The sequence below is a fragment of the Rosa chinensis genome, chromosome 4, assembly GCF_002994745.2.
Source record: "Rosa chinensis cultivar Old Blush chromosome 4, RchiOBHm-V2, whole genome shotgun sequence".
Classification (NCBI taxonomy): domain Eukaryota; kingdom Viridiplantae; phylum Streptophyta; class Magnoliopsida; order Rosales; family Rosaceae; genus Rosa; species Rosa chinensis.
This window is the reverse complement of record NC_037091.1, coordinates 17,983,602-17,996,794: the sequence shown is the minus strand read 5'-3', so window position 1 is coordinate 17,996,794 and position 13,193 is coordinate 17,983,602. Positions and strand designations below refer to the sequence as shown.

At 41.5% G+C, this 13,193-nt stretch overlaps 1 pseudogene; it reads left to right on the top strand.

Annotated features, from left to right (window-relative positions):
* The first annotated feature begins 1,102 nt into the window (after positions 1-1,102).
* LOC112198560 lies at positions 1,103-7,375 on the top strand (annotated as a pseudogene).
* Positions 7,376-13,193: the final 5,818 nt, after the last annotated feature.

The following is a 13,193-nucleotide window of genomic DNA, read 5'->3' as shown; positions in this document are numbered from 1 at the left end:
TATTTGGGGTACCATTGTGATAGTTCGGAAAGTTGGGTATGAAAATTTAGAATTGGCCATAATTGGAGTACTGTTTGTATTTTTTTCCCTAAATATTATGAGGTTTTTTACACCAAGTCAAAGAATTTTCTGGAGTACCATAATTAGGTCCATTAACTAAGAGTGATTCAGACTATTTTCTTTTGTGTGAAATGACTTTACATAACCTACATGACTGAAAAATTAAGTTTTAATTATTGTACTAGTGAATGGTACTCATCTTCCTTTACTTACTTGGCCACTGATGCTATTTGCTCGGGGAGATCTAGAGAGAGGCTTTGAAACTCAAGGTTTTAGAGGGGAGGAGGTGGTGAGTTCCAGACGGGATCTCTGGATGTGACTGCGTTGTGCAAGGATGGCAGCCTTCGGCACGGCTCTGCAAATCTGGGTGGCGGCGGGGTCTGAAGGGATGAGTGGCGGCGGTTCTGAGGAGCTGTGCAGCTGTGCAGACTGAGATGATGCAGTAGTGGCTTTTGGAGGTGCGGTGGTGAGGTGGTGTGTTGTATACCAGATCGGGTCGGCGCAGTTTTGAACGGGGTGGTGAGTCGGCGCTGCACGATAGGACGGATTGCTGGTGGAGGGTGGTGCTGCACGGGCAGACGCGTGAAGATGATGGCCGGTTGGGCCTTGCTCCAAATCCTGTTGGGCCTTAGGGCTTTGGGTCTCTCCTCTTTGAGCTACCCCATTGGGCCTCTATGTTTAGCTTTTGTCTAATTACAATAAGTTCCCTTGTATTAGGAACCTAATGAGTGTCTTTGTTTTAGCTTGTCTATTTGCTATGTTTTTTCATAGCTTATAGGCTCGCTGTTATGCGAGCGATAAGTTTTACTGTAGTTGGTCTATCCTATGTATCACTGTGGCTCCTCCACGAAGTCTTGTCTGGCCATTGTTATGTGTCAGTAGATGGGTATGTAATGACCTTCTTAGCATGCGCTATTATCAATGGAATTCCCATTATTTCAAAAAAAAAAAAAAAAAAAGGTACAAGTATATAAACATCTTTTATATTTGCCTTCGTATTTTTTTTGGGTGAAGAGTACTTTCAGAGAAACAGAGAACAAAACAGAGGCTTCCCAGAACAAGGAACCAAGGAGAAAACAGAAGGGAAGAAACTAAAGCAGAGAAAACAACAAAGGAAAAACTGAACAGAGGCCTTAAAGGGGACAAGGAAGGACATCATATAGAAGAACATTTGAGAGAGAGGAAGGCGGATGTGACACCCAGTTCACAGGGCACTTCCCATTGATAACAAGACCAGCAACAAGGTCTGCTGCACGGTTTGCTTTCCTGCTGGTCTAATGCCAACTAACTTTCCGGATTTGAGCGACATATCAGGCTTGTGAGATTAGATTTGCAACTTTCCAATCACAAAGGGAGGTAGATGAGCATAAAGAAGAGACAACAATTTGGGAATCAGATTCCATCATGATTGGAACATTGGGAAGGGATAGAGCAACATTCAAACCCACACTGATGGCAAGGGCAACAGCAACCAAAGGAGATAGAGCTTTGAAAATCCGATAAGCTCCAGCCATGCAAATACATAATCCCCCTTCCTTGATGGATGAATGCGGTGGTTTGCAAGGCGTAACGTTTTTTGTTAGCGCGGACTTCTCTTCTTTAAGGTACTTCTACGGTTCTACCTATATTAGTGGCCCTTCCACACACACACACACAAAAAGTGATGTTAAGAGCCTTGCGCTCTTCCAACTGAGCTAGACGGGCACTTGGTAAAGGCTGTAGCAAAAGTTGTACAAACTTTCTTTTTAAGCGGAAGTATAATACCAAAATCGTGAAAGCAAAAACAGAGGAATCACAGTAGTAGTAGTCTCTCCTTCGTTGAGTTCCACTCTTCTTATTCTTCAGTTCTTCCTCTCTTAACTGTGTAAGTATGTATTGCAATTTGGTTGCATTTCAATCTTGGATTCAATTTGGCTGAAATTTTCAATTTGTTATTGATTTCAAACCAGGTTCGTTGGTTTTACGTCATATTCGGTCTAGGCATCCAAATGACCAAATTATAAACTCTAGTTGTTCATTTGATTAAATTGGTAAATGGTTTTGCACAGGTTGTTAAATTGGTTCTGTTACATTTGATTAAATTGGGGGTTTAGATTGTCCACTATAATTTTTTCTTCTTTTTTTTTCTTCTTGCTTCTTCTCCACCCCATGAATTTTCCAGTGATTTCACCTCGAAAGATTGCAGTTTTAACTTCTCCTTGTTACTGTTGGCTGCCGTTCATCATTCTGAACCTGTTCAATCTCTAAATTTTGGGACGTTGCAGAACTTGCGTTTTCTGTGTTGGTTTCAAAAAATTCTGAGAATTGGGGATTAATTTTTTCAATGGTTTGGAGAATGTGGTTGACATGAAATTGTCAAGTTTTGGTTTTGATTGCTTTTGTTTTGGAGAATGTAGCTCAAATTCTGCTATGAGTCCTGACCTTTTTTTTTTTTTTTTTTTTACAGGTTTACAGTTATGGCCTTGAGAACAGTGAAGAGGAAGATAGGGAGTAAACTGTTACCCAGGTTTTGCCCTGCATCTCTATTGCATTCTCATGCCACAAGCTTTGGTGAGTTCATGTCCATCTCTATTGCATTCGCATGGTTTTTGTACTAGTTATTCGTAATTGGATTGCTGGTTTGTCATACATTTTGTTTATTATCATAGAGTAATCAATAATAACAGTAGGTAAGGCCTAAGTGTAATGTCTGTAATTGTCTGCAGTTAATTTTCGAGCAAAAAGAGGGGTTTTTGTCTGTTGGTATGTAGAGCTTAGGTTCCGGAATATATTTCTGACATAGAATAGGCTGGAAAGGAAGCTTTTTCTTCTTCTCTTAGAGGGGGTCATTATTATTGGAGAGGTATTTGAATGTTTTCTTTTGTTTACTCTTTTTCATTTGCTAGACTTTAGAAACAAAGCCATTAAGTTATTTCCAGCATTCTCTTGTTTTCAGATGGCTTGGTTGATGGATAATTGGTCAGTGTTTGATCTGCAGGATTCAAGGAAGTACGGGAAGAGGAAAAAAGTCAAATGGTTGGTAATGTCTTCAGCAATGTTGCTTCAAACTATGATACAATGAACGATTTGATGAGTGTAGGATTACACAGATTATGGAAGGATAGGTTAGCCTCTTGAAGATTTACTCTTGTTCTTGTATATCAATAAACAATTTGCATGATTGCACTTTCCCTTTACATTGCTTTACGTCAATATCCCCACTTTTCAGATTGGTTTCCAAACTGAATCTTTTCCTGGAATGAACCATCTTGATGTGGCTGGTGGAACAGGTGAGCTTGTGATACTCAATTATATTTTACATTTGTCAGACCGAATGGATTTCATTATACTTTAAAGTTTACTCTTACATTTGGCATTTATGCTTTACATCTTTAAATATCCTTTACACAAATGTAGTTGGGTCAGCTTTTGGCATTTTATATTAATCTTGCATGCTTTTCATAAATTATCAAACCGAGTTTGGGTTGGGGACGGATCTGACCAAGGATGTGGACTGAGGATGCCGTAAGCCAAAAAAAGAGATATTTTTCTTACAACAATATATATACATATATATTCAAACTTCCAAGAACAACTAAATTTCTGAAGTCAAACTGGACTGGTTTCCCTAGGGCTGATATGGCACCTTCCCATCCCATAGTATGGGGTGCATGGTGATATTGCAAATGCAATACCTGCTGGGTGCTGGAGTTCATCTACCAAACAAAAACCTTGTTCATGACATGAAATTTAGCTGCTTCAATGCTACATGACTGTATCTTCCTTGTATGGGACAATGTTGAAATCAATTGCTTGTGGTTTCTTTAAAATCTTTGAATCATATATGTTGATCGTACTGTTAATTCTGTTTTTGTTTTTGGCAGGTGATGTTGCTTTCAGAATACTAGACAGTATAAACAGCATCAAACGTAGAGCTTTGCTGAATGTTCTTGAAGATGATTTACAGGAAGAAACTAAGGTGTATGTATGTGACATCAATCCCAACATGTTGAATGTTGGTAAAAAGCGAGCCTTGCAGAGAGGTAATATTAATGTTATAAACTTGGAGCTTGCTTGGATTGGACATTCTCTTATTCATGTGATAAAATATACTTCTTTTGAGTGTAAGATTGGTGTACTGAAATGTGTAGGTCTTGGAGAAGATAAATCCCTTCTATGGGTGGAGGGAGATGCAGAAGTCCTGAGTTTCGGAGATAATACAATGGATGGTTACACAATTGCATTTGGGATCCGGAATGTCACACACATAGAGAAAGCACTTTCTGAAGCTTATAGGTATGGTACACAACTTTGTGCTGTTTGATAGGTTCTAACAGATAATAACTAATACAAGGCAAACTATCACTGTTGTAGTCACCTGAGTAGGCGATCGCTCTCTGTATCCACCCTTTCTACATTTCGTGTTGCTTAAACAAAATGACTTCTCTTCTCAGAAGAAAAATAGAAACAAGATTACTTTTTTGTATATGCATCAAACTTTTTGTTGCATACAATTGGATTATGTTGATGTAGATAGTTTCATTGTTTTTGGCACATTAGGCTACAACAATATTTTTTTTCCTAAGTAATTGATAGTTATATAGGTTGAATAGTTAAGCTGTCCATCATTCTAACTGTGTATTTGGTAGTTTTCAAAATGATTCTTCCTACATTGGCGCTTTTAAGAATGAAAGGAAGGATTTTGAGACCTCCGATTGCTGTCTCCTTTTCTCTTTCAGATGTTATAGACAGCTAGATAAACAGCTACAACCTTTTTAAGACTATTGATCCTCTATTGCCTGCCTTACTTAAAAGTGAATTCAACTATGTTAAATGGTTCCCTAGCATGTGATATATGGATACGTTCCCTTATCTAACAAACATATAGATGTATTCCTATTTCCTAGTCACATAGTTGCTTGCAATACCAATATCTAGAGCTATAGTAGGTTGAGAGAACCAGATGAATATCAAATAGTAAGTTTTTGGTGTGGGGCCAAAGCCAATGTTGCGCATCTTTCTATTTTTGTGCACATGAAGTTGTAAAATTTTCCTTCTATGGAAGAAAACAAAGGTTTTGTTAGAATGGAAGAAGCATATATGGATAAAGAGTCCACAGCTAAGTTCTTGAGATTTGTCATTTATGTCTGGAGTATTATAATGATAATGTTTTGTGATGGAGGCCTTTCTGATTGGGGGCAAGCTGCTATTATTTATTCTGTGGGAAGGGGTATCAAAATAGTTTGTAAACTGATTGCACTTATTTGTTTTTCATGATTTTGTTAACAGGGTACTAAAACGGGGAGGAAGGTTCCTGTGCCTTGAACTCAGCCATGTAAATTTACCTGTATTCAAAGACTTGTAAGTGTTTGTATACTTTTAGTTAAGTTGAAATTACACTTGATAACAATGGTCTGCTGATATCATCCTAATCACTTTAGTACATGGAAATCATAGTCTCATGGTCTGCTGTATAGGATCTTCTTCTTAGTAATCTTAAGGAATAGATTTCCCCCAACTGTATGATGTTTTTGTGGAAGTTTAAGTACCCATCTATCTACAAAAAGAAATAAAGAAAGAAAGAAAGAAAAAAAAAAAAAGGTCCAACTACCCATCTGCTTACTAGAAATTTTATTTTGAAATTTCTTATCCCCTCAAGAATGAATAAAGAGTTAGCTTTGATTTGTATTTTTCTCTTTCCAAGAGCCTTATATCAGATATTATACACACTTGAATGTTCATATACATACCATTTTATATTAACCAAAAAGTGCCTGTGACTGGAGCTTGATGGAAAATAGTTTGTGCCTCAATGAATTTCCATAGAGATTTAGCCAAGATTGTTATCATGAAGCTGTAGGCTGTAGCCATGTTACAGTGGCCAACCATGCACATTTCCATGGTTGACACTTTCTGTTTCACTGTCTGTATAGCATGCTCCACATCGCACAGTGACAATGGCACCATAATTGTGGGCAACACCACTCATGAGATCATTAATAAGGTTTTGAATGTGTTAGGCAGTCTATATTTTAAGAAGCTGTGTTTTGATATATATGGTTTGTCTATTTTTTTGGTCTTGCCGCTATGACTTTTATTCATTCTCAATCATTCCCACCCTAGGAGAGCTAGTTGCAGGAGATAGAGAATCTTATCAGTACTTGGTAGAGAGTATTCGTCGTTTTCCACCACAGGTTTATATTCATCTTCCCACTTGAATACTTTATTCCAGTATTATATGCATTTTGTTGGAAAATTCTTGTGTACCTTGCCAATTGGGATGGGACAACTAAACGCCAAAACAGAGCAACCATTTTACTTTTGAAGCAAGAAAAAAAGCTCGAACAGTTTCTTCCAAAGGTCTGAGTTGAACATGCATGCTATGCTGCAGAGGGAAAGAAAGTAGTAGAAGTTGAAGTGCTCTAATTAGTGGATTAAGTATAATTTATTTTGTCTGGTCTAGGTGCATAATGATCTGTTATATTATATTTTAGTTACATTGCAATTTTAATTTACTTAATTCATGATGGAAATAAGCTTACTTTAGTGTTCAACTGAGTTCTTGCCCTAAATAGTATCTTGGATGTTAATGCTCCTGTATGCATTGGTGTATGTGATTTGGTAATTAGAAAGGTGGGAGTAAACCTTAGCCAAACTCTGGCTGCATTGCCTCGTATTTCAATTCAATTTAAGTTGGGGACACCTCGTATATAGCTCTCAAATGTTTGTACGGACTGTTTAACTGAGGTGCTGCTGTGTTCCTTTTATTTTTTATTTTTTTGCCTTTTTATAATGAAGGAGACATTTGGAATATGTATGTATGTACAATTCATCATGTTTGTACGTAATTTGTGGCTTTTGTTATATCCCCCTTATAATTCATCTGAATTGATGACTGCAGGAGACATTTGCTTCAATGATTGCAGATGCAGGTTTCCAGAAGGTTGAGTATGAAAATCTAGTTGGAGGAGTGGTAGCGATTCATTCAGGGTTGAAAATTTAGTAATGTACTTGAAAAAAATTTGGTAGTTAGGTTTCTGTTAGCTCTTCAAATCGAATCCAAGACACTAAGTAGGTTACAATAAATAATATCACACTAGTACAAAATCAAAAATAGATAACGGTTCCGCACCGTTGTCTGCAAAAATATATTTTCGTTGTCTAGGTGAGTGTTGTCTTTTTAAGTTTCACTCCACAACGGTACCTAACCGATGTCTAACATAATAAAGCACAACAGTTTTAGTTAGAAATCGTTGTAGCTATAGACAGTACATACCGTTAGCACTAAATACACTGTTGTGTATATAACTATTCAATAACTGTTTTTACTTAGAAATCGATGTGGTAATATAATTTACACATTATTTTTGGCCTTCAACAACTTTAAAACACAATGGTTCTTAACCCAAAAAAATGTTGGCTTGAAAGATTATATACATCGGTTTTTAGTTAAAAAATATTTTCCAACTTCATTACACAACAGTTTCTTGTCAAAAACGTTGGTTTTGAGGAACTATTGCATTGGTTTCTAAATTGACAACGTTGTAGGTGATGATGAAGATAGTAAATTACAATCATTTCTAGGATAAATCCATTGTCTACTAGCTAGAGAGACGACGATTTTTTCAACCATGATCTAGTGCATCAATTCAGGAAATTGAAATGAAATTACAATATATTAATAGAGAACTACTTCAAGTAATCACATTTACAATGCTTTTGCAGAAGTAAAAGTAAATTTTGCAAAAGTAAAAGAAACAAATATATACTGGCTGTCGTATAAAGGTACTTAGCTGTAATATAATGAAAAATCCATTGTCTGTCATATAAAGATATATCTAAAAGGAAAACTAAGAGAGCTAATTACTTGCTGAAGAAGATCTTCACTTGAATAAGGAGATCACTGCACAATGGTTGCTAAATTTCTTGTCCAATCATTTGGAGAAGCCTGCATCATCTTGTTCCAACCTCGATCACTTTTCTCATAATCAATCTTACGATAAAAAATAAGAAATAAATAAAAGTCATAAACATACAAGAAAATTTCACAAAAATTTATGTGAGAAAACGATTTATATTATTCTCCAAAGATACTGTCAATAAGCTTTCTCATAAGAATATCGCTCGCTAATTAATTAGTGATTATGGGCTAGATAAGAAAAGGAGTCCTGTGTTTTAACTTTTGTTCTAGAAATAACAACAGATCATAGCAAGAAAGTCCTTGAGTTGAGAATGCTCAAACTAACTAGTACATCTCCAATTTGAGAGCAGTCCAGAATCACAGCCATTAAAAATTCACTATTTACCAGAACACTTCTTACCATGGGAACAACTATATCTTCCTTTCTAGTACCCCTCAGAAAAGAGTAAGATAGCAATCCAATGGTCTGTGTTGGGCTAAGAAAAATAGAATGAGTTGGTTACTTTTCATGTTTGCAACTAAACAAACACAAAGCAGCAGAACGTAGGTAAAAAAGCAGGAACAAAGTCTCTGCTATTTCAGCAAGTGGCCTTATTAAGTGTACATTTAACAATCATGCAAAATTTCAGATTTTTCAAGTGATGGTTTTATAAAGATAGACTAGGCGTAAGACAAACCTTGTTCCATTAATTAATCCTACTGCATGTTCCTTGACTAGGCTTATCCTACAACCAGTTCAACACGACAAAGTGACAGAAGATGTAGCCGCATACCTTCCACCTCAAAGCATTAGATTACCATCTTTTTTATTTCTTGTCATGTCGATATTAACACAAGTGGCTCCATTGCAGACCCAGCCAACACAAATAGTCAAGGAACATACAGTAGGATAAGCAGATTCCTTGAATTTTCTAATCTTCCTCTTTTGATCTTATACCAGTCAAGCTACTTCCCAACATCATATAAAGTTGACTGCTTTGATCATGCATATAAACTACTACAGTCCCAACAGAACCCCATCAAATAACATTGCATTCCATCATCAAACACACAAAATCACAATGATCTAACAATCTGAAGTAACAAAATTAACACATCTTAAATCACCAGGAAAAAAAAGAAAAAGAGCTATTATAATAAAAAACAGAGCTAGAGTACCTCAAAGACAAACTTGTCAAGAAAAAGTCAAAACTGTGGGGAAGAACAAAACGAAGAAAGGAAGAAGTACAAAGTCTTGGACTGCATAATATGCCAGTAATTTAGCATAGGCATCAGAGATCAATCATATTACATGTAATTTAAAGGCAGGGGATCATACAACTCAAGTAACAAAAAAGTGAGAGCAAGAAAAGCTTGACTTTTTTCTTTTTATGAAGATAAGAACCACAAATATTATATGAGAACTATACTTAGAAATTTAACTTCAAACTAAAAACAAAGTTAAGAAATCTAAAACCACGAAGCAAATGCTAGAAAAGAAAGTCACCATCTGTTAACGTTTGGATCCGTTGGGGATCTAATTAACGATAAGTAAGGAGAGAGAGAGACACAAGCGAAGTATAGTGGTTCATCTCCCGCCTTAGCGGGAGACTACGTCCACTTGAAAGCTTATACTAGTGTGTCGAGCCTTGCGGCCCAAGTGCATTACAAAGTGTGTAATGGAGTGTGTTGAATTGTGGGAGGAGGCATTCCTTTTATAGATGAAGGAATGCTTCTCATTTACTTGTTCTTCGATGTGGGACAAGCAAAGTTACTATTCTAGTCTATTTAACATGTAGAAAGCTATGTTGTGGTGGCATCTTGGCAAGGGCGGAAAGGTGGCTTCCCGACGTCGGATTTGCGACTTCCGGATACCGCCGCGTAGCCTGAACATAGGGCTACACGATGCATGTCTCGGTTGGGCCTTGCCATGTCTTGTGGATGTCCCAAAGTAGGTGTTACTTATGCTTGGTGATGTAGTAAATACTCCATATTATTGGAGGTATGTAAAAGTCCCCGAAGTCCCCGAGTAAGAGTAGCTTCTTGGTTGGGGAGTTCAAATCATGAAGTCATCAAGCATAAGTAACAGGGCGGTACGGAGCCCCTACAAGTCCCCGAACTCCGTAAGCAAGAAGGGACTCGTGAACCTGCAAAACAAAGACAAAAAACAGGCATATGTAGGATTCTCATTGCATTGGGCAACAAATGTGAGTTGCACTGATATGCGTTGGCATATACGAACGTACGGGGTGCATGATACATGTTGATGTATACACCCGAATGGCGCGGAGTACGATCGCTTATGATGTACAAACTCGAGAACGCGTATGGTCGTGTGAGCATATGGATTGCATACGATAAATGTAAGTTGTATGAGCATTGCGGAGGTAAGCGTTTGTAATTCGTGAATGATGAATACGTGAACGCTTAAGTTTGTTTGGTTGTCGCTCGTGTTAATGGAACGCGAAAAGAATTCAATTTGTCACGGGCGACAGATGGTAGAAGAATTCAATGTTCCATTAACGTGTTGTGTGTCGAGTAGACATGAGTGTAAAGCTCGAGGATTGCCGGGCAGGCATGAGCGGAAAAATTAGGGTTGCCGGGAAGGCATGAGCGGAAGCTCGTGGGTTGCCTGGAAGGCATGAGCGGGAAGCTCGTGGGTGCCGCGAAGGCATGAGCGGGAAGCTCGTGAGCGGAAGCTCGAGGGTTGCCGGGAAGGCATGAGCGGAAACTCGGGGGTGCCGGGAAGGCATGAGCGGGAAGCTCGTGAGCGGAAACTCGTGGGTGCCGGGAAGGCATGAGCGGAAGCTCGGGGGTGCCGGGAAGGCATGAGCGGAAGCTCGGGGGTGCCGGGAAGGCATGAGCGGAAGCTCGGGGGTTGCCGGGAAGGCATGAGCGGGAGGCTCGGGGTGCCGTGAAGGCATGAGCGGAAGCTCGGGGTGCCGCGAAGGCATGAGCGGAAAGCTCGTGAGCGGAAGCTCAAGGGTTGCCGGGAAGGCATGAGCGGAAGCTCGGGGTGCCAGGAAGGCATGAGCGGAAGCTCGGGGTGCCGCGAAGGCATGAGCGGAAAGCTCGTGAGGGGAAGCTCAAGGGTTGCCGGGAAGGCATGAGCGGAAGCTCGGGGTGCCAGGAAGGCATGAGCGGAAGCTCGTGGGTGCCGGGAAGGCATGAGCGGAAGCTCGGGGGTGCCGCGAAGGCATGAGCGGAAAGCTCGTGAGCGGAAGCTCAAGGGTTGCCGGGAAGGCATGAGCGGAAGCTCGGGGTGCCAGGAAGGCATGAGCGGAAGCTCGTGGGTGCCGGGAAGGCATTAACGGGTAGCTCGACGGTGATGCCCTGAGGCATGAGCGTTGCCGTTGCTAATTATGCTGGGCTGTATGTATAAGTCCCCGAAGTCCCCAGTCAAGGAAGGTGTTCTTGCGGGTTGATACCAAAGCGTAGCTTTGTGCCGTATATCAGGCATAATTAGTGCGAGTGCGTCGTCCATCTAGAATTGGTTGGAGCGAACGCTTTTGCCCTTTCGGGTGGGCCCCTGCTAGGCCCGCCAGGGAGTCCCCCACTCCTGGCTATAGACCTCCGTATGGTCGGAAAATTGTTTGATGAGGGGAGCTGCGCGGAGCAGAGGGTGTTGGGTAGCGAGCCCAATCTTAGATACCCAAGCGTCGGGGTTAACTGCCGGATCAATGGCTGCCGTGGGCTGTGTTAACTAGTCCCTAGCTGTTTTCTCGAATGAGAAACTTGACTGCAATGCCGCGTAGCGGTCATTGTCATTATGAGGCGTTGCCTTACCGCCTGGCGGTTGAATGAAAAATGATAAACACATAGAGCAAGTAATAAAATTTTGTTTGAGTGTCCCATACTTATTTAATTTTGCAATTAAATAGGAGCATGGCATATGTGTATAGCATGTACTTGTAATGTGGATGCTAATATCATTTTTGCACTTTTGTAGATATGCTAAAGGATCATTGAGATCGGTATGTGAAGCATGGCATATCTAGTATGTGAGATCTAGAAAGTGTTGCCAAATCTACGAAATATTGTTGGCATGCTCAAAAGTTATGGAAGCATGTAAAGATATATCAAGTGTGATATTCTATAAGCATGCTTAAAAGTAGTGAAAGCATGTAACGGCTCTAATTGCGAGAGCGTAAGAGATAAGACATAGTGACTTATCTGGCGGATGCGGCGTTTTCAAGCATGCAGCAACTCGTAATGGAGGTGGAATGATTGAAGAAAAGAGCTCAAGGTTCGGTGCTGACCAAAGTCAACAGTCAACATTGACCAAAGTCAACAGGAAGCATTGACGCCAACCATATATTCAGAACGAGCGCAGCGAGCTAGCGGAGGATTGTAGCGAGCTAGCAAAGAGGCCAAGCGGAGCTGCCTTTGCTCGCCGGAGTCTTGGTGGGCGGAGGTTTGCCGCTGGTGCTCAAGAGTGGCGAAGTCGGGCGGAACGGATCCTCTGGCCATGGCTGCTGGCATAGCGAAGGTGAAGCGCAGCGGGGGAATCTGGTCCAGTGGGCGGCGGTGTGCCGCCGGTGATTTCCAGCGGGGGAGCCTGGTCCAGTGGGCGGTGGTGTGCCGCCGGTGATTTCCAGCGGGGGAGCCTGGTCCAGTGGGCGGTGGTGTGCCGCCGGTGATTTCCAGCGGGGGAGCCTGGTCCAGTGGGCGGCGGTGTGCCGCCGCTGGGCATAGCTAGCGGTGGTGTTCCGCTTATGAAGATTGGTGGAGGTGGAGCTGCAAGCTCAAGGTTCGGCGGCGCTGCTGGATGTAGAAGGGCGAAGGTGATGCTACCATGACCGGAGTCGCCGCGGAGCGTCGCCGGACTTGAGGTGTTGCCAGCGGAGGTAGCGCAGGTGGGCGGAACGTCGAGGTGGGCGGAACCCGGAGCTCAGCGGGTATTCGCAGCAGGCTTGAGTGCAGCGGGGAATGGGCTCTGTCGCTGACGGAGTTCGGCGGAACTCGGAGCTGGCGAAGGATCCGATCTCGGCGGAGGATCCGAGCGCGGCGGAGCCTGGAGCTGGCGGAGGTGGTTTGGCCAGGAAGTAGCTGCCAGGGAGAAGGGTCGCTGAAGAAGTGTGGCGGTGGAGCCTTGCCGGTGGTGAATTGGGCGGAAGAAGCCATGTCCGGCGGTGATATGCAGAGCTGCAGAGGTAAGCTAGCGGAGCTGCAGGGGTAAGCTAGCGGAGCTGCAGGGGCTGGGTGCTTGACTGGCGGAGCAGAGGATGCAGCGAAGAAGGAAGGAGAGTTGGCG